The following is a 22,235-nucleotide window of genomic DNA, read 5'->3' as shown; positions in this document are numbered from 1 at the left end:
AGGGTTTAGGGTGTAGTGTTTAGGGTTTAGGGTCTAGGGTTTAGGGTTTAGTGTTTAGGGTGTTTAGGGTGTACGTTTAGGGTATAATTAGAGATTAGGGATTAGGGTTTTAGGGTTTAAGGTTTAGGGATCATCGATCGACTGCACACACACATTATTAGAGACACCCGCGTCTTTGCGCATAAAGTGCATGCGTATATATAAAAGTGTGTTTCTTGGCCACCAACGATATATAGATCTAGAGAGAGATTGAAATATATTTAGGGTTTAGGGTTTAGGGTCTAGGCCGGGTTAGGGTTTAGGGTTTAGTGTTTAGGGTTTAGGGTTTAGGGTTTAGGGTGTAGTGTTTAGGGTCTAGCTAGGGTTTAGGGTTTAGTGTTTGGGGTGTTTAGGGTGTACGTTTAGGGTATAATTAGGAATTAGGGATTAGGGTTTAGGGTTTAAGGTTTAGGGATCATCGATCGAGTGCACACACATTATTAGAGGCGCCCGCGCCTTTGCGCATAAAGTGCATGCGTATATATAAGTGTGTTTCTTGGTCACCAACCATATATAGATCGAGGGAGAGAGGTTGAAATATATATATCCCCAAGAATATGTTCAAATATATATTGAAATATATGCACGAATGATATGCAAGGTATGCCATGCACGCATGCACACTAATTGTATATATATTATGAGACTACTTAATCAAATGTGTTTTCATTCGAGATCGAGAACTTGTCAAAATTCAAGTTAATTAATTTATCAGCGCTAATTAGTTGGTCGCCTCCTTGATGCGCAATTAAGTGTCGTTGGCCTATATATATATGTAGGGTTTAATTAGGGTTTAGGGTTTAGGGTTAGCTAGCTAGGGTTTTAGAGTTAGGGTTAGGGTTAATTAGGGTTTAGGTTCTATATAGGGTTTGGGGTTTAGTGTTTAGGGTTTAGGGTCTAGCTAGGGTTAGGGTTTAGGGTTTAATGTTTAGGGTTTAGGGTGTAGTGTTTACGGTTTAGGGTCTAGGGTTTAGGGTTTAGTGTTTACGGTGTTTAGGGTGTACGTTTAGGGTATAATTAGGGATTAGGGATTAGGGTTTTACTGTTTAAGGTTTAGGGATCATCGATCGAGTGCACACACACATTATTAGAGGCACCCGCGCCTTTGCGCATAAAGTGCATGCGTATATATATAAGTGTGTTTCTTCGCCACCAACGATATATAGATCTAGAGAGAGATTGAAATATATTTAGGGTTTAGGGTTTAGGGTTTATGGTCTAGGGTTAGGGTTTAGTGTTTAGGGTTTACTGTTTAGGGTTTAGGGTGTAGTGTTTAGCAGGGTTTAGGGTCTAGGGTTTAGGGTTTAGTGTTTAGGGTGTTTAGGGTGTATGTTTTGGGTATAATTAGGGATTAGGGATTAGAGTTTTAGGGTTTAAGGTTTAGGGATCATCGATCGAGTGCACACACACATTATTAGAGGCACCCGCGCCTTTGCGCATAAAGTGCATGCGTATATATATAAGTGTGTTTCTTGGCCACCAACGATATATATATAGATCTAGAGAGAGATTGAAATATATTTAGGGTTTACGGTTTAGGGTCTAGGGTTAGGGTTTAGTGTTTAGTGTTTAGGGTTTAGGGTGTATTGTTTAGGGTTTAGGGTCTAGCTAGGGTTTAGGGTTTAGTGTTTAGGGTGTTTAGGGTGTACGTTTAGGGTATAATTAGGGATTAGGGTTTTAGGGTTTAAGGTTTAGGGATCATCGATTGAGTGCACACACACATTATTAGAGGCACCCGCGCCTTTGCGCAGAAAGTGCATGCGTATATATAAGTGTGTTTCTTGGCCACCAACGATATATAGATCTAGAGAGAGAGATTGAAATATATATATATCCCCAAGAATATGTTCAAATATATTTTGAATAATATGCACGAATGATATGCCAGGTATGCCATGCGCGCATGCACACTAATTATATATGTATTATGAGACTACTTAATCAAATGTGTTTTCATTCAAGATCGAGAACTTGTCAAAATTCAAGTTAATTAATTTATCAGTGCTAATTAGTTGGTCGCCTGCTTGATGCGCAATTAAGTGTCGTTGGCCTATATATATATGTAGGGTTTAATTAGGGTCTAGGGTTTAGGGTTAGCTAGCTAGGGTTTTACGGTTAGGGTTAGGGTTAATTAGGGTTTAGTGTTTAGGGTTTGGGGTTTAGTGTTTAGGGTTTAGGGTCTAGCTAGGGTTAGGGTTTAGGGTTTAGTGTTTAGGGTTTAGGGTGTAGTGTTTAGGGTTTAGGGTCTAGGGTTTAGGGTTTAGTGTTTAGGGTGTTTAGGGTGTACGTTTAGGGTATAATTAGGTATTAGGGATTAGGGTTTTAGGGTTTAAGGTTTAGGGATCATCGATCGAGTGCACACACACATTATTAGAGGCACCCGCGCCTTTGCGCATAAAGTGCATGCGTATATATATAAGTGTGTTTCTTGGCCACCAACGATATATAGATCTAGAGAGAGATTGAAATATATTTAGGGTTTATGGTTTAGGGTTTAGGGTTTATGGTCTAGGGTTAGGGTTTAGGGTTTAGGGTTTAGTGTTTAGGGTTTAGGGTTTAGGGTGTAGTGTTTAGCAGGGTTTAGGGTCTAGAGTTTAGGGTTTAGTGTTTAGGGTGTTTAGGGTGTACGTTAGGGTATAATTAGGGATTAGGGATTAGGGTTTTAGGGTTTAAGGTTTAGGGATCATCGATCGAGTGCACACACACATTATTAGAGGCACCCGCGCCTTTGCGCATAAAGTGCATGCGTATATATATAGGTGTGTTTCTTGGCCACCAACGATATATAGATCGAGAGAGAGAGATTGATATATATATCCCCAAGAATATGTTCAAGTATATATTGAAATATATGCACGAATGATATGCAAGGTATGCCATGCGCGCATGCACACTAATTATATATATATATTATGAGACTACTTAATCAAATGTGTTTTCATTCGAGATCGAGAACTTGTCAAAATTCAAGTTAATTAATTTATCAGCGCTAATTAGTTGGTCGCCTGCTTGATGCGCAATTAAGTGTCGTTGGCCTATATATGTAGGGTTTAATTAGGGTTAGGGTTAGTGTTAATTAGGGTATAGGGTCTAGGGTTTAGGGTTTAGTGTTTAGGGTTTGGTGTTTAGCTTTTAGGGTTTAGGGTTTAGTGTTTAGGGTTTTTGGGTTTAGGGTTTAGTGTTTAGGGTTTAGGGTTTAGTGTTTAGGGTGTTTAGGGATTAGTGATTAGGGTTTTAGGGTTTTATGGTTTAAGGTTTAGGGATCATCGATCGAGTGCATACACACATTATTAGAGGCACCCGCGCCTTTGCGCATAAAGTGCATGCGTATATATAAGTGTGTTTCTTGGCCACCAACGATATATAGATCGAGAGAGAGAGATTGAAATATATATATATATATCCCCAAGAATATGTTCAAATATATATTGAATAATATGCACGAATGATATGCAAGGTATGCCATGCGCGCATGCACACTAATTATATATATATTATGAGACTACTTAATCAAATGTGTTTTCATTCGAGATCGAGAACTTGTAAAAATTCAAGTTAATTAATTTATCAGCGCTAATTAGTTGGTCGCCTGCTTGATGCGCAATTAAGTGTCGTTGGCCAATATATATATGTAGGGTTTAATTAGGGTTTAGGGTTTAGGGTTAGCTAGCTAGGGTTTTAGGGTTAGGGTTAGGGTTAGGGTTAATTAGGGTTTAGCGTCTATATAGGGTTTAGGGTTTAGGGTCTATATATGGTTTAGGGTTTAGGGTTTGGGGTTTAGTGTTTAGGGTTTAGGGTCTAGCTAGGGTTAGGGTTTAGGGTTTAGTGTTTAGGGTTTAGGGTGTAATGTTTAGGGTTTAGGGTCTAGGGTTTAGGGTTTAGTGTTTAGGGTGTTTAGGGTGTACGTTTAGGGTATAATTAGGGATTAGGGATTAGGGTTTAAGGTTTAGGGATCATCGATCGAGTGCACACACACATTATTAGAGGCACCCGCGCCTTTGCGCATAAAGTGCATGCGTATATATATAAGTGTGCTTCTTGGCCACCAACGATATATAGATCTAGAGAGAGATTGAAATATATTTAGGGTATATGGTTTAGGGTTTAGGGTTTATGGACTAGGGTTAGGGTTTAGGGTTTAGGGTTTAGGGTTTAGTGTTTAGGGTTTAGGGTTTAGGGTGTAGTGTTTAGCAGGGTTTAGGATTTAGTGTTTAGGGTGTTTAGGGTGTACGTTTAGGGTATAATTAGGGATTAGGGATTAGGGTTTTAGGGTTCAAGGTTTAGGGATCATCGATCGAGTGCACAAACACATTATTAGTGGCACCCGCGCCTTTGCACATAAAGTGCATGCGTATATATATAAGTGTGTTTCTTGGCCACCAACGATATATAGATCGAGAGAGAGAAATTGATATTTATATATATCCCCAAGAATATGTTCAAATATATATTGAAATATATGCACGAATGATATGCAAGGTATGCCATGCGCGCATGCACACTAATTGTATATATATATTATGAGGCAACTTAATCAAATGTGTTTTCATTCGGGAGAACTTGTCAAGATTCAAGTTAATTAATTTATCAACGCTAATTAGTTGGTCGCTTGCTTGATGCGCAATTAAGTGCCGTTGGCTTATATATATATGTAGGGTTTAATTAGGGTTTAGGGTTTAGGGTTAGCTAGCTAGGGTTTTAGGGTTAGGGTTAGGGTTAATTAGAGTTTAGGGTCTATATAGGGTTTAGGGTCTATATAGGGTTTAGGGTTTGGGGTTTTGTGTTTAGGGTTTAGGGTCTAGCTAGGGTTAGGGTTTAGGGTTTAGTGTTTAGGGTTTAGGGTCTAGGGTGTAGTGTCTAGGGTTTAGGGTCTAGGGTTTAGGGTTTAGTGTTTTGGGTGTTTAGGGTGTACGTTTAGGGTATAATTAGGGATTAGGGTTTTAGGGTTTAAGGTTTAGGGATCATCGATCGAGTGCACACACACATTATTAGAGGCACCCGCGCCTTTGCGCATAAATTGCATGCGTATATATATAAGTGTGTTTCTTGGCCACCAACGATATATAGATCTAGAGAGAGATTGAAATATATTTAGGGTTTATGGTTTAGGGTTTATGGTCTAGGGTTAGGGTTTAGTGTTCAGGGTTTAGGGTTTAGGGTCTAGGGTTTAGTGTTTAGGGTGTTTAGGGTGTATGTTTAGGGTATAATTAGGGATTAGGGATTAGGGTTAATTTACGGTTTAAGGTTTAGGGATCATCGATCGAGTGCACACACACATTATTAGAGGCACCCGCGCCTTTGCGCATAAAGTGCATGCGTATGTATATAAGTGTGTTTCTTGGAGACCAACGATATATAGATCTAGAGAGAGATTGAAATATATTTAGGGTTTAGGGTTTAGGGTTTAGGGTCTAGGCCGGGTTAGGGTTTAGGGTTTAGGGTTTAGTGTTTAGGGTTTAGGGTTTAGGGTCTAGGGTGTAGTGTTTAGGGTTTAGGGTCTAGCTAGGGTTTAGGGTTTAGTGTTTAGGGTGTTTAGGGTGTACGTTTAGGGTATAATTAGGAATTAGGGATTAGGGTTTAGGGTTTAAGGTTTAGGGATCATCGATCGAGTGCACACACACATTATTAGAGGCACCCGCGCCTTTGCGCATAAAGTGCATGCGTATATATATAAGTGTGTTTCTTGGCCACCAACGATATATAGATCTAGAGAGAGATTGAAATATATTTAGGGTTTATGGTTTAGGGTTTAGGGTTTATGGACTAGGGTTAGGGTTTAGGGTTTAGGGTTTAGTGTTTAGGGTTTAGGGTGTAGTGTTTTGCAGGGTTTAGGGTCTAGGGTTTAGGGTTTAGTGTTTAGGGTGTTTAGGGTGTACGTTTAGGGTATAATTAGGGATTAGGGATTAGGGTTTTAGGGTTTAAGGTTTAGGGATCATCGATCGAGTGCACAAACACATTATTAGAGGCACCCGCGCCTTTGCACATAAAGTGCATGCGTATATATAAGAGTGTGTTTCTTGGCCACCAACGATATATAGATCGAGAGAGAGAGATTGATATATATGTATCCCCAAGAATATGTTCAAATATATATTGAAATATATGCACGAATGATATGCAAGGTATGCCATGCGCGCATGCACACTAATTGTATATATATATTATGAGGCAACTTAATCAAATGTATTTTCATTCGAGAGAACTTGTCAAGATTCAAGTTAATTAATTTATCAACGCTAATTAGTTGGTCGCTTGCTTGATGCGCAATTAAGTGCCGTTGGCCTATATATATATGTAGGGTTTAATTAGGGTTTAGGGTTTAGGGTTAGCTAGCTAGGGTTTTAGGGTTAGGGCTAGGGTTAATTAGGGTTTAGGGTCTATATAGGGTTTAGGGTCTATATAGGGTCTATATAGGGTTTAGGGTCTATATAGGGTTTAGGGTTTGGGGTTTGGGGTTTAGTGTTTAGTGTTTAGGGTCTAGCTAGGGTTAGGGTTTAGGGTTTAGGGTGTAGTGTCTAGGGTTTAGGGTCTAGGGTTTAGGGTTTAGTGTTTTGAGTGTTTAGGGTGTACGTTTAGGGTATAATTAGGGATTAGGGTTTTAGGGTTTAAGGTTTAGGGATCATCGATCGAGTGCACACACACATTATTAGAGGCACCCGCGCCTTTGCGCATAAAGTGCATGCGTATATATATAAGTGTGTTTCTTGGCCACCAACGATATATAGATCTAGAGAGAGATTGAAATATATTTAGGGCTTATGGTTTAGGGTTTAGGGTTTATGGTCTAGGGTTAGGGTTTAGTGTTTAGGTTTTAGGGTTTAGGGTCTAGGGTTTAGGGTTTAGTGTTTAGGGTGTTTAGGGTGTATGTTTAGGGTATAATTAGGGATTAGAGATTAGGGTTAATTTACGTTTTAAGGTTTAGGGATCATCGATCAAGTGCACACAAACATTATTAGAGGCACCCGCGCCTTTGCGCATAAAGTGCATGCGTATATATATAAGTGTGTTTCTTGGACACCAACGATATATAGATGTAGAGAGAGATTGAAATATATTTAGGGTTTAGGGTTTAGGGTCTAGGCCGGGTTAGGGTTTAGGGTTTAGTGTTTAGGGTTTAGGGTTTAGGGTGTAGTGTTTAGGGTTTAGGGTCTAGATAGGGTTTGGGGTTTAGTGTTTAGGGTGTTTAGGGTATAATTAGGAATTAGGGATTAGGGTTTAGGGTTTAAGGTTTAGGGATCATCGATCGAGTGCACACACACATTATTAGAGGCACCCGGCCTTTGCGCATAAAGTGCATGCTTATATATATAAGTGTGTTTCTTGGCCACCAACGATATATATATAGATCTAGAGAGAGATTGAAATATATTTAGGGTTTAGGATTTAGGGTCTAGGGTCTAGGGTTAGGGTTTAGTGTTTAGGGTTTAGGGTTTAGGGTTAGGGTGTACGTTTAGAGTATAATTAGGGATTAGGGATTAGGGTTTTAGGGTTTAAGGTTTAGGGATCATCGATCGAGTGCACACACACATTATTAGAGGCACCCGCGCCTTTGCGCATAAAGTGCATGCGTATATATATAAGCGTGTTTCTTGGCCACCAACGATATATAGATCTAGTGAGAGATTGAAATATATTTAGGGTTTAGGGTTTAGGGTTTATGGTCTAGGGTTAGGGTTTAGGGTTTAGGGTTTAGGGTGTAGTGTTTAGCAGGGTTTAGGGTCTAGGGTTTAGGGTTTAGTGTTTAGGGTGTTTAGGGTGTATGTTTAGGGTATAATTAGGGATTAGGGATTAGAGTTTTAGGGTTTAAGGTTTAGAGATCATTGATCGAGTGCACACACACATTATTAGAGGCACCCGCGCCTTTGCGCATAAAGTGCATGCGTATATATATAAGTGTGTTTCTTGGCGACCAACGATATATATATAGATCTAGAGAGAGATTGAAATATATTTAGGGTTTATGGTTTAGGGTCTAGGGTTAGGGTTTAGTGTTTAGGGTTTAGGGTTTAGGGTTTAGGGTGTAGTGTTTAGGGTTTAGGGTCTAGCTAGGGTTTAGGGTGTACGTTTAGGGTATAATTAGGGATTAGGGTTTTAGGGTTTAAGGTTTAGGGATAATCGATCGAGTGCACACACACATTATTAGAGGCACCCGCGCCTTTGCGCATAAAGTGCATGCGTATATATAAGTGTGTTTCTTGGCCACCAACGATATATATATATCGAGAGAGAGAGATTGAAATATATATATCCCCAAGAATATGTTCAAATATATATTGAAATATATGCACGAATGATATGCAAGGTATGCCATGCGCGCATGCACACTAATTATATATATATTATGAGACTACTTAATCAAATGTGTTTTCATTCGAGATCGAGAACTTGCCAAAATTCAAGTTAAATAATTTATCAGCGCTAATTAGTTGGTCGCCTGCTTGATGCGCAATTAAGTGTAGTTGGCCTATATATATGTAGGGTTTAATTAGGGTTTAGGGTTAGCTAGCTAGGGTTTTAGGGTTAGGGTTAATTAGGGTTTAGGGTCTATATAGGGTTTAGGGTTTAGGGTTTGGGGTTTAGTGTTTAGGGTCTAGCTAGGGTTAGGGTTTAGGGTTTAGTGTTTAGGGTTTAGGGTGTAGTGTTTAGGGTTTAGGGTCTAGGGTTTAGGGTTTAGTGTTTAGGGTGTTTAGGGTGTACGTTTAGGGTATAATTAGGGATTAGGGATTAGGGTTTTAGGGTTTAAGGTTTAGGGATCATCGATCGAGTGCACACACACATTATTAAGGCACCCGTGCCTTTGCGCATAAAGTGCATGCGTATATATATAAGTGTGTTTCTTGGCCACCAACGATATATAGATCTAGAGAGAGATTGAAATATATTTAGGGTTTATGGTTTAGGGTTTAGGGTTTATGGTCTAGGGTTAGGGTTTAGTGTTTAGGGTTTAGGGTGTAGTGTTTAGCAGGGTTTAGGGTCTAGGGTTTAGGGTTTAGTGTTTAGGGTGTTTAGGGTGTACGTTTAGGGTATAATTAGGGATCAGGGATTAGGGTTTTAGGGTTTAAGGTTTAGGGATCATCGATCGAGTGCACACACACATTATTAGAGGCACCCGCGCCTTTGCGCATAAAGTGCATGCGTATATATATAAGTGTGTTTCTTGGCCACCAACGATATATAGATTGAGTGAGAGAGATTGATATATATATATATATCCCCAAGAATATGTTCAAATATATATTGAAATATATGCACGAATGATATGCAAGGTATGCCATGCACGCATGCACACTAATTATATATATATTATGAGACTACTTAATCAAATGTGTTTTCATTCGAGGTCGAGAACTTGTCAAAATTCAAGTTAATTAATTTATCAGCGCTAATTAGTTGGTCGCCTGCTTGATGCGCAATTAAGTGTTGTTGGTCTATATATGTAGGGTTTAATTAGGGTTAGGGTTAGGGTTAGTGTTAATTGGGGTATAGGGTCTAGGGTTTAGTGTTTAGGGTTTAGGGTTTAGTGTTTAGCTTTTAGGGTTTAGGGTTTAGTGTTTAGGGTTTTTGGGTTTAGGGTTTAGTGTTTAGGGTTTAGGGTTTAGTGTTTATGGTGTTTAGGGATTAGGGATTAGGGTTTTAGGTTTTATGGTTTAAGGTTTAGAGATCATCGATCGAGTGCGCACACACATTATTAGAGGCACCCGGCTTAATTTGCCCATAAAGTGCATGCGTATATATATAAGTGTGTTTCTTGGCCACCAACGATATATAGATCGAGAGATAGAGATTGAAATCCCCAAGAATATGTTCAAATATACGCACACACATGAATTATTAGAGGCACCCGCGCCTTTGCGCATAAAGTGCATGCATATGTGTGTCGTTCTGGCCACCAACGATAGATCGAGAGAGAGAGAGAGAGAGAGATTGAAATCCCCAAGAATTAGAGGACCCCCTTGCACAAGTGTTGGCCATCTATATATAATATGAATCCCAATAATGTTCATACATGATAGGGCATATGTGTGAAGCAATTTTTTTTGAGAACTTGTAAAGATTCAAATTTATCAGTGCTAATGGAAACTAGTGCACATTAGAGGGACCCCCTTGCACACGTGTTGGCCATCTATGTATAGTTTGAATCCCAATAATAGTTTGAATCCCAATAATGTTCATACATGATAGGCTATATGTGAATCAATTTTTTCTTCCAAGAACTTGTCAAGATTCAAATTTATCGGTGCTAATGGAAACTAGTGCGCACTAGACGAGCCCCTTGCGCAAGTGCTGGCCATTACATATAGTTTAAATCTCAAGAATGGTCATACATGATAGTCCATATGTGCAAAGGAATTTTTTTCCCGTGAACTTGTCAAAATTCAAGTTTATCGGTGCAAATGGAAACTAGTCCAAAAAGTTACATAGAGGTCCAAAAGAACTAGACAATAACTAATAGGACCTGCAACTTTACAAAAAGGACCCCAAAACATATAGAAGAAAATCAATCGAGTCCTTCTGGACCGCACATCGGATCTCTGCTCCGCATCCTTTCCAGCAATTCCGTCGCCGGGGACGCACCACTTGGGACGGTGTCGCCGGTAGTCGCCAGGACGAAGGAGAAGAAGGTCCTCAGCAACGGCATATTGGCTCTGAGAAGGGCCGCTAAAAGGCCAAGATGTTCACGGGCAAGACGGATGACACCGTCGTATGCCCCGAGCTTGTGAACGTTAGCAGCTTGACTTCCCCATTGGCCAGATCTGAAGCACTGACCAAAGCAAGCCTCACCGTTAGCGCCATCACCTTGATGGCACCAGGTCGGTATTTGGCCGGCAAGATCCGCCAGATCTGATCCGCCAGATTCACCATAGGCCAGATCTGAAGCCGATGACGAGATCCCCGACTCCATTGCGCCATTCTGCTCATGGGAAACACTGGATCTAAGCTTACAACAACACTAACTCCCTCGGATCCAAATTAGCTAACTCAACTTTGCTTATCTAAATATGGGTGTATCCACACATGTTTTTACTGTAGATACATACACGTCTAAGGATAGTTGAATCAATTAATTTAGTTCGGAGGGTGTACGATATACAGAGAGAAGTCGGCCTCGTCTTCGGCCAGCGAGGCCGCCGGAGAGAAGGGGGAGAGGAGCCGGGGGAGTGGGAGAGACTCGAGAGAGAAAGAGAAGAGGAAGAAATGAGAGCTCCCTGGGGAAGAACATTATTTTTGTCGTTCTGCTCGTAGCTTGAAACTAAAAATTTCGGCCGCGCGCCAAATCATCCCGCCGCATCCATTCGAAAATCCCGTGACCAGTTTTACCCTTTTAACCCTAGTCCGGAAGCTACAACCCACCGACCATGGAGGGCTCTTTCGGTAACAATGAAATATCTTGCCTAGATCCCGAATCCTCCCCACAGGCCCACACCCACCCACCAACCATTCCCCCCATTAGCTCAAAAATACCCTCACACGCCAAAGCTCTGACTCTCTACAGTACTAGATCTGCTTCGCCGCCGGCATACTCCTTCATAGCGTAGCCTTGATCGTGTTGGCTGTCCACCCACCTGATCCGCTCCCCCGCCGCCCTCGCCACCGAAGGATCTGCTTCACCACCGACCTCGCCACCGACGGATCTGCTTCACCGCCGACCTCGCCACCGACGGATCTGCTTCACCGCCGACCTCATCCACAGCGTAGCAATCAACGCCTTTACTGTCGACGCACCGGATCCTCTCCAACGGAAACGGGTCTACTTCACCGCGCCCCCCTACACAGAAGCCGACCTATTTCACCGACTACCTCGGCGCAGCGGCTGTATCAACTTCACCGAATCCCTTGCCAGCCAACCAGATCTGCTTCACTAACGCCCGCTTCTACTGAAACAGGGTCGACTCATCGTCTCCCGCGTTCGCCGCCGCTGGAATGCAAGTTGACGCCCCCGTCCACCCCGCCGCAGCTTGGTTAGTACGTTGGCCCGTTAGACCGCGGTGTTTCTTTAGCCATGTTTTGTGTAGTTATTTGCAGATCTCATATGCCATTAACTTTCTTGATGTGTTTCTTCGCATGAAGTTCGTTTAAATATTGTACAGTACAAAAGCATTATCCGGTCGCTACCATCCTGTTCATTCTACTGACACCTGTGTGCATCCACATATTTATAGCCTTATACCCATTCATTTGCTGCCAACTGTCTATGTACTGCATGCTATTCCTTTTATAGTCATGCTATGGGCATTTCCAATCTGGTTGTTCTTATACCACGTCATTAGCTCACCGCTAGCCGCTAGCTGTTTTCCCGTGCCTGCTATTCTCACACTGCTTTTATAATCATGCTATGTGCATTTCCAATCTGCTTGCTCTTATACCTCGTCTTTAGCTTATAGCTATTTTTTTCCATGAATGCTCCTGTCGCACAGCTTGTATAGTTATTGCTGCGTGCATGTCTGGTCTTTGTATTATCGTAGACTAACTTGTCAATGTTATTTTTCCTAGGGATTAATCATGCGAACCACTTATTAGAATATCCAACATTAACAGCGGGGACGCTAGGGAAGGTTGGAATCTAAGTTCTTGGTTGGTAACTTTGGCAGTTTACTTCCGTTATTATCTATAACCTATATGCATTGTTCCTTATGCAAGAGATTAACACTTGGAACCCTGCCATAGCAATGCCATCCATGCTTTACTATGTTTCTGCCTATTTGATATGCTTGTCTTGGAGCAACTGCGAAGGTGAATTGAACCTGACATTTGGTCATTCTTAATGCCAGTTTACTTTATGTGGAAAACCTTGGCATTACCCTACTCTAAATCTGAATGTCTGAAATTCGTATCTCATGCAAAGCAACATCTAGTTGGTTTTAATCTGATATCTGGTAAATATTGGCTTATTCATTTGGCAGCTCAAGTTTTTTGTTATTTGAAACCAGCTGACTTGGTCTTAAATGTGATATCTAAACACAGATTAAGGACAATGGAGCAGGAGGATTAGCATTTCACTTGATGGCTGAACCTAAAATGACAGGCATGTCGACCACGACTAGTGCACGCAAGAGAAGGACCTGCAGCGAGCCAGTATGTGATTAGTACATGCATCTTATCTTATCTTGTGCTTATTTTTGCTACATGCTGTTATCTGATCTCTACATTGCGTAATACATTTTTGAATAGCTAATTGTTGTAACTATGTTTGCAATATTACCAGAATGCAGTTTTAGTGAAGCAGTCATCATTAGAAGCTAGTCGCCAAAGCGACCCTGTGCAACATTATGATGTAAGTCTGCTTAGTACAAGTTTCATACATTGTCTTATTTATGCAACTTGTTATTATCTTATATCTACATTGCATAATAAATGTTTGAATAGTTCATTGTTGTAACTATGTTTGCAATATTACTAGAATGCAGTTGTAATGAAGAAGTCCTTAGTAGAAGATAGAGCGCAAAAAGGTTTCGGGATGAGCCTATGCAACGATATAATGTAAGTCTGTGCTTAGTACTTGTGACTATCTCATATCGACAATGCTTAATACATGTTTGCATAGTTCATCGTTTAACTCTTTTTGCATTATTATCAGAATGCAGTTGTGATGAAGCAATCTTCATCAGAAGAGAGGCCCACAAAAAGTTCTGATCTTTCTTCTGATGCATCCTCTCATAGCCGTCAACCTAGACCATTCCTTAATTTCATCAAACAGTAAATATCTCAAGGCTGTACTTTATAAAAGACATGATATTGCTGCTTTAAGATCTGTAGCTGATATGTTGGCCAAGAGTACACAAGATTCAATCAAGGCGATTGCCAAATGTCAACGTGTTATTGATAATGCTAATAGAAGTCCTCAATGATTCTATGTAATTTTTTTATTTGGGCACATTAATTGCCTTGTAATTTTCCTAGTTATTTTATTTGTGTATGTAATTGTGTGTATCATTGATATCTGATTGTAGGCTCATGAAATTTAATGCAAGTTGACTAGTCAAACAACCAGGGCCCTACAACAGATTGGGCCGACCTATTTACAGTAGTGTGGGATCCACTTTCATTTTGGGCCGGCTCACTTACTTATTGGGCCGGCCCGTTAACACGATAGTGGGCCCACCTGCTTATTGGGCCGGCCCACTATCTTGTTGGGCCGGCCCACTTGCTATATGGTGGACCCCACATACTAAATCGGCTGGCCCTTTAACAGGCAAGTAGGACCCACCTGTGTTTTTGGCCCGGCCCACTATCTTGTTGGGCCAGCCCACTTGCTATATGGTGGACCCCACATACTAAATGGGCCGGCCCTTTAACAGGCAAGTAGGACCCAACTGTGTTTTTGGCCCGGCCCACTATCTTGTTGGGCCGGCCCACTTGCTATATGGTGGACCCCACATACTAAATGGGTCGGCCCTTTAACCGGCAAGTGGGACCCACCTGTGTTTTTGGCCCGGCCCACTTTCTTGTTGGGCCAGCCCACTGGCTATGTGGTGGACCCCACATACTAAATGGGTCGGCCCTTTAACAGGAAAGTGGGACCCACCTGTGTTTTTGGCCCGGCATACTATCTTGTTGGGCCGGCCCACTGGCTATGTGGTGGACCCCACATACTAAATGGGCCGGCCCTTTAACAGGAAAGTGGGACCCACCCGTGTTTTTGGCCCGGCCCACTTTTTTGTTGGACCAGCCCATTTGATCTATTGTGGACCCCACGTACTAAATGGGCCGGCCCGATAGCAGGAAAGTGGGACCCACATGCTAATTGGGCGGACCCAATAACTTCTTGGGTCGGCCCACTTGCTTTAAGGTGGACCCCACTTGTTAAATGGGCCGGCCCGATAACAGGAAAGTGGGTCCCACATGTCTTGTGGGCCGGCCTTTTTGCCTGTTGACCGGTCAAACGAGTGCATTCGGCCCGGCCCACATGCTTAGTGGGCCGGCCCATTAAAGTTTTGACCAGTCAACCTTAGAGGTTAGGCCCGGCCCACGTAACTAATGGTCCATCCCAGCTATATAGTTGACCGGTCAAACTAAGTCAGCTGGCCCGGCCCGCAAACTTAATGGGCCGGCCCGCTTAAGATGTGGTAGGCCTCGTGTGGGCCTACCATCTACCACGGGGTTTCAGCCGGTTAACGCCGTTAACTGACAGTTAACGGCGTCTGCCACGTGGCAGTTTGCATGACGTCAGCAGTCAACGGGCTCCCGGAAACACTTCTGCAACGAAAAAAACGTGGTAGACGCAGTTTCGACAACAGAACCCATATTGTCGGGTTAGGCCCATAGGCGACGAAAAATACCCCTTAGCGAACAATTTTGGGACGTTGTCTATCAGAACTTTTCTTGTAGTGCAACTGCACTCCCATTTTGCCTTTTTACTTCCTCTCATGGTCCTCTTATCCCTTGGCGTGCAAGGATATAGTGCCAACATTAAAATGGGTTTTTTGTACATTACAACTGAAAAGAAAAGAGTGATAGAATGGAAAACATGTTCACTGTCAAATAATTAAGGGACAACCTGATCAATCATTGATGTCTCCTTTTAAGGTTGTACCTCGAAATGATTGCATAGTAGCTAGATTTAATAGGAAATATCTGAAGGTTTTGTGGTAATTTTGAAATCCCGAATACTTCAGATAAGTTGCTGCATTGGCTATCTCATGAAGTAACAGCGCAAACTTTCATAGTGTATTTGATAGGTGAGTCCTGGTAGCTCTTTTCTCTTTATGTTTACCATGGGGAAAAGGGCCATAGAATTTATCAATAAGCTCACTTTAGTGGTAATGCTAACTGAAAATCTATGTATCCAAGTCCAGAATGTCATATATCATTTTTTTAGTGTCATACTAACTACCACCCATGATCCGAAAATTTTCTGCCCAGCTGTTGTGCATGAAAGATGCACTGTGAAATGTAACACTGGAAAGAAGAAACCGTACCTGAATCTGAATGTTTAGGATCCCGAAAGCCTTGGCTGAAGTGAAAAAACAAAAATGATATGAAGTGTTAAGGTTACAAGGAGACAAGCCATCATAATGGAGATAATTCTTAGCCTAACATACCTAATCTAATGAATTTTATCAACAATATGCCCATCAACATTAAAAAAAATAAACACAATTTTTAGTGCATAAAACATGTATTTGAGAAATATTGTTATATTGTATCATCCAATAATTCAAGATATTGCAATATACTTTCTTAACATGGAAATAAATGAAGCGGTGAAAAGCAACTTCAAAACTTACGGGAATTACTATAGGGAACCAATCCCTTAGCTCCATCTACCAAATGGCATGTATTGGGTATTTTGTGCACCGCAGTAGAGCCAATAATATAATTTTTTTGTTCGCCAAGAACATCCGTTGTCCACTGTTCAGGCCGTCCAAACATAAACAAATCCACTGACAAACCAAGCATAGCTCCTTGTGAGAGTTGTTATCCGTTCCGTAGTCCTAATTTTACTATATAATCTAGATAAGTCAATCCAGTAACCACAAAACTGGTTTCCATTTCCTTATCAAAAGACAGTAAAAGGAAGATACTTTCGATGCGGCTTTCAGAAAAAATATGCTCATTTAAAGTCTGAAGTAAATGCTGCAAATATTTTGTCTCTACCAGCAGCAGATGCATTTTGAGATATCCAGGCACAAAGATTGAAAGCAATGATTTAATGAGGGGTAGAAACAATTTAGACTGCTCCAGAGTTATCTATATATCATCTAACATTACTTGAAGGGAAAATACAGCTGTTGCTAGGTTATCACACAAGTGACATAAATAAAGATTTCAAAAGTAAAACCAAAGTCAAAAGTAGCGGAGATTCTGTTTATCAATCTACTTAGGAATTAAAATCTTGAAAAAGCAGAAAACTTGGTCATCTAAGTACAGATTGTGGCTCTCTTGGTAAATTGTATACCACTTTACAGATGAAGATATAGAGGCATCTTATTGAAGGGAAAAGCGACTCAAATGAAGTTTCTAATTCTAACCTTACCAGCCCCTGCGAAAGATTACGCTGACATAAATATTGAGAACAATTCAAAGAATTTGTGGCACGACAAGTCCTAGTTGATGTATCTAAGGTATGTATTGTCGAGTTAACTGAACCTACGAAAGCAAAGATCTGAACTCTATATCTGCTTCATAAACTAAAAGAAATGTTCCAACGTGAGCTGCAACGGGTAAGGTGACATAACAGCAAAAGAAATGGTCTAACTCCCTAGCGAAAAGGGATAAACCTAAGAGCATGTGAGCCATGCATGCTTTTTGTAAAGCATGGGAAAAATTATTTCTTGTGTGGTTCTAACTTGTCTAATGTTTATTCTACCAAACAAAATAGCACTTGGATTTTAAAGGACGAAGAAAACCAACAAGGCAGATTTATGTTGCTTTGGCAAATATACATGAAAAATGGAGCTTGGCTAACCCTTTTATTTGAAATCTAAGCAGACTATATTTCAGATGTCATTATGCTATAGAAAAATAAAACCAAACTTATCCCATATGGGAGACACGCAGATGTCCCAGTTTTACCACATATGGTTTCATCTCAAGTAAGAGATTGAATCGAAGAAACTGCAAACATGGTTCCAGGCACCAAGCACAATCCTGAAACAAGAGTGGCGCAACTTTATGAGCAGCAAACAATGAAATATCACCAAAAAATCACCCAAAACTTAAGCTAGCCAATATAGTCCTTGATGAAATATTCGAATAGCATGGAAAAATACGAAAAAAATACAAAGAAGTATGCACCTTTATCTTTAAAAGCCCTCTTGAAGCCACATGCAAAAGATCCTACAAATTGTGCTATTATCGATGCCATTTGACTGATCGATGCAAACAAACCAAGGGCGAGAGCTAAAGCATGCCACTGGATATGGATGGGTAAAAGGAAAATCTAAAAGTGCGAAAACAAGGAGAAACCTCGTCAGATCACACAAATAATCTTCTACTGGTTAATCCAAAGCAAATGAAATCTAAACAACAGATTTGCCTTTGTCTAGTCCTACATCTCGTGGCTCCCTGGAAGGAGATAGTGACTGCTCGTCATCCGCTGGTAGCAGCTGCCGCTGCACACCATCGTCTGAGTGATGCATCAAGACCACAATCGGACATCCTGCAGCATGCAGCCATCGATAATAAGGTAAGCAACCTGTCCATCTTAGTCCCGCTCGTCGACGAGAGTGAGGCGGGGCCGTGCTCCTCCGTCCGGGCGCGCCGCTTTCTCTGGTGTCCACCACCACTAGCATGCTCTCTCCCAACAGCCGCGATTCCATCTATCGAGTAGAGGAGTGGTGCGCTAAGGCGATGACCTGTCCAAGGGGGCACGCTGTGAAGGCCGGAGAGGCTTCAATTTGATGGGGAGATGGGGAACTGGCGGCGCCGCGAGGGAGACATCATGCGTGCTGGTGCGGACATGGTGGCCAAGCGAGACGGGGGCGGAGAGGAGCAGATGAAGGGTACTGAATGGCGAGCAAGTGAGTAGCTAGGGTTCCAGTCGGGGTGCGGTTTTGTTCTATCCTTATTATCCATGGCGAACGGCCCGGATTGACGCGGGGCTCGTTCCGGCTCGGAGGCACCGCCCAGCCCGCGCACGCCAGCTCGCTATCGTGGAGCGCTCCCGCATAGGGCTAGTACTCACGCACTTTCTTGTTCTCAATTGTTGCAGAACCTTTATTGTCTCCTTTATATGCTTTGGCAGAATATATTATTGTTACTGGTCTTTTCAATAGTAGTTCTTTTTTTTTGAACAACTTTCAATAGTAGTTCTGGTCATGTCTTGTGCACTCACACAGTCTCACAGGTCACTCAGAGAAGGTCTCTAGCCGAAATCGCTGATTCCCACCCTCTCTTTCAAATGCCTGAGTCATAACATTAGCTTATTTTTAGTGCGCATGTTGCCAGTTTGTAATTTGTTTCTCACGATGATCTTTTGATAACTGGATCAGCAGATATGGTACACCCAGTTTGAAAATTTACACGTATTGTTTCATAGCTAAATGGATCATTACCGTGATATCAGATTTATCCATTTCAGTTTTGACAAAGGTCTTTAGCCAAACTCACGGACTCCCACCCTCTCTGTCAATATGCCTGGATCATAACATTAGCTTATTTTTACTGCACATGTTGCCAGTTTGTAATTTGTTTCTTAGGATGATCTTTTGATAACTAGATCAGCAGAGATGGTACGCCCAGTTTGAAAACCTATACGTATTGTATCACAGCTAAATGGATCATTACCGTGATATCAGTTTTATCCATTTCAGTTTTGACAAAAACTGGTTACAATCATTGAGTTTTTCGTTACTGGTAATTTATGGCTCGATGGTAGTTCCCTTCTAATGGTGTATTGAAATATAATATAGATTTTTTTTTTATCTGAGCTATCACTTACTCACCGCTCTAATGATATCAGTTGATGTTTTGTACATTTAGTGTGCACAAATATCTCTTTGTTGTTGTTATTATTGATGGAGGATAACACACCATATAGATCTAGAGCAGTTGGGCAACAAAGCGACAGAGTTAGGAGTTTATGAACTTGAGAAGACTTCTTGGTTATTGAAATGTTAATATATGGATGCTTTGCCTATATAGCCAGTATATAAAGATTGGAAACAAGTAATTAACTCCCATATGTATCAATTTATGCTAATTATATGGTCACCAACAGGTTGCTCCAGCCCATGGCATTCAGTTTTCAATCTGCAATACAACTTTCTGGTCTTTGCTATTTTCCTTCAAACGATCTTACGGCCTAGAATATTGCATTGCCCAACAATCCTTTTTATGTACTCCCTGCGTCCCATGAAAGTTGACTTAGATTAGTATAGTACTTTCATGGGACGGAGGGAGTATTTTGATTTCCAGTATATAAACTGTGAGGTGGAGCTTTCGCCAATTAATGGTTTGTGTCCGGTTTGTTTCTCATCATGTTGTTTTGCCTCTCACGTGATTAGTTACTTTACATGGTAGTTTGTTGCTAATGTAAGCTTGCATTTGGGTTAACCGTTCTTAGATGTTTTATATATTTTATTGTTCCTAGGCACTAAAATTTTATTGGTGGAGGGTATGTACCAACACATAAGGTTGTTTTTAGAAATCAACTGTGTGATCTACCTTTCAGGGCATTTTCTACCTCCTACAAATGTATAATAGATCTTTGCAATACCAAGAAATTGCAAAGCATAATAAAATCCTAATATGTATAGACATAAACACATTGATATGCGGTTATTTGGGTGCCGATATTGCAGCAGAGACATCTGTTTTGGCCACTTGACAGGCATCTCCGACAAGTTCTTGCTTTGGGGCCTAGCTCATAGCAGATAGAAGTTGCGAGATCAATCAAGGACAAGTGTAAGTTGCCGGCTTGATGATGAGGTGTAATTGCACGTGAGGCGATACAATCTGGCTAATGAGGTCTTTTCTCCTTGATGACATTAAGGGTCCCCAGTTGTGCCTTTCAACAAATTTCTTGCATCTGATTCATAAGTTGGTAGTAGATCACTTGGCAATTTAGATTCATGGTCAATTACAACATAGTTACTTTTTTGTGAAGTTATTTCAAGAATTAGTGTTTGTTGTTGTCATGGTTCTGCTGGAATTATTGATAATCTGCTATGCACATTTTGGTATATTTATCCAGCTCATTTGAACACAATTTTTTCAATAACAAACTCATTGGTTCCATTTGACTGGTCACCAATCATTGTGCCAACAATTTTGCAATTACCTCCTCTTACACCAAACAACCGGTACAACCCTGTTAAAAACTCATTAAACTGCCAACAGATGGGTTGCTACGGCTGTGCAAACGTTAGGCAGGCGGGGCGGCGAAGCGCGCTATTTGTCTAGTTAGATATATATGTCCCACAGAGAGCGACACAATAGATGAGGAGCCCACCAGCAAATAATAATGCAGGCCAAGTGAGCGCAAGCAGATGGCCTCACAGCCCTCGCAGACATACATACTTACACCATTTACTGATATACCAAAACTATACTTATTCGAGACAGCAGTCGCTCAGTCTCAGTTGGTATCTATCTATTATATACAAAAACAATATACAATTCTAATTAGAGATACCACGTTAGTTCATATATCTTCTAAATTATTCAGATCTTAAATTGGTGGTTATGATTTAACAAGAAATTGGTGATATGATCCACGTTTAAAAGGTTTGGCACGATCCACGTTTGAAAGTCTCTCATGCCACGTTATAAGACCAAACCAAAATCTCATGTAAGCATGTAAAGACGTGTCTGTAGTTGCCGTTTCATGTTGTTTACGTGTCCACAGCCTCAAAATATTTCATCTCATGCACATGCACGTGTATACACACGAGCATATGTTCAGCAAAAAGAAATAACCAGCGTGAACGTTTGGTCTATGTAAACATGGTTGCATTTCTAGAAAAAAAGCACGGTGGGCCTCAGAAATTTGACGTGACATATATGTCAGCCACACGCATAGATGTTCCAAAAAAAGAAACCGCAACTACCGGCCAGCTGTTCAATCCAAATTTTATGTGAAATATATAAATATCCACACATACACACATATATTTTAGAAAAGGGAAACACACTAATACCGGTCGGCTGTTCAATCTATCTATCATGGTGCATCTCTAAAAACGTATAATCCTTCCGTCATGAAAATGATGTCGTAGATTTTTCTAAATCCGTACATCCTCCTTTTAAATTAATGGATTAAATTTGTCTAGCTAGATTTATATCTATACATACATGTTTTTGTATATAGCTAGATACATACAAATTTAGATAAATCTATGTAAATTAATTTGGGGCCGATGGACTAGAAGAAAAAATTCACAATGTACACATGTCTAATAAAGCCACCAGGATCTAAATTATATTGGCAGTCAGATCAGAAATTTGTGGCTAAGATTTTAAATCATAAGAGTGATTTATGTAACAAATATGGGACACATATATGTTCCAACTAGTACAATATAAAGTCCAACATGTTATTTAATCCGTCTGATCGATCACGTTTAGCTTCAAGGTAACATACATGAAACATACTCCAGAGCTGGCCGATGTAAAAAAAAACTCCAATTCTGATCAATCAAAAAAACTCCAAAGCTGATCAACAAAACTGTTTTTTGTTTGTTTTAACACCAAAGCTATGTTGATCAATTTACAATTGGAACCTACGTACAACAAGACGTGATTTTATCGGCCCG

General features: G+C 40.8%; 1 long non-coding RNA gene across 1 annotated transcript in view; it reads left to right on the top strand.

Annotated features, from left to right (window-relative positions):
• The window catches only part of LOC139833095 (uncharacterized), a 120,958-nt gene extending 100,285 nt beyond the window's left edge, over positions 1-20,673 (top strand). Inside the window, exon 3 of the long non-coding RNA XR_011748171.1 lies at positions 20,283-20,673. This is a non-coding gene — a long non-coding RNA (uncharacterized lncRNA). The remainder of the gene's footprint in view (positions 1-20,282) is intronic.
• Positions 20,674-22,235: the final 1,562 nt, after the last annotated feature.

This window comes from Lolium perenne, chromosome 7 (genome assembly GCF_019359855.2).
Source record: "Lolium perenne isolate Kyuss_39 chromosome 7, Kyuss_2.0, whole genome shotgun sequence".
NCBI lineage: Eukaryota > Viridiplantae > Streptophyta > Magnoliopsida > Poales > Poaceae > Lolium > Lolium perenne.
Note: the sequence above shows the minus strand (reverse complement) of the source record. Positions and strands in the feature narration are given on the sequence as shown.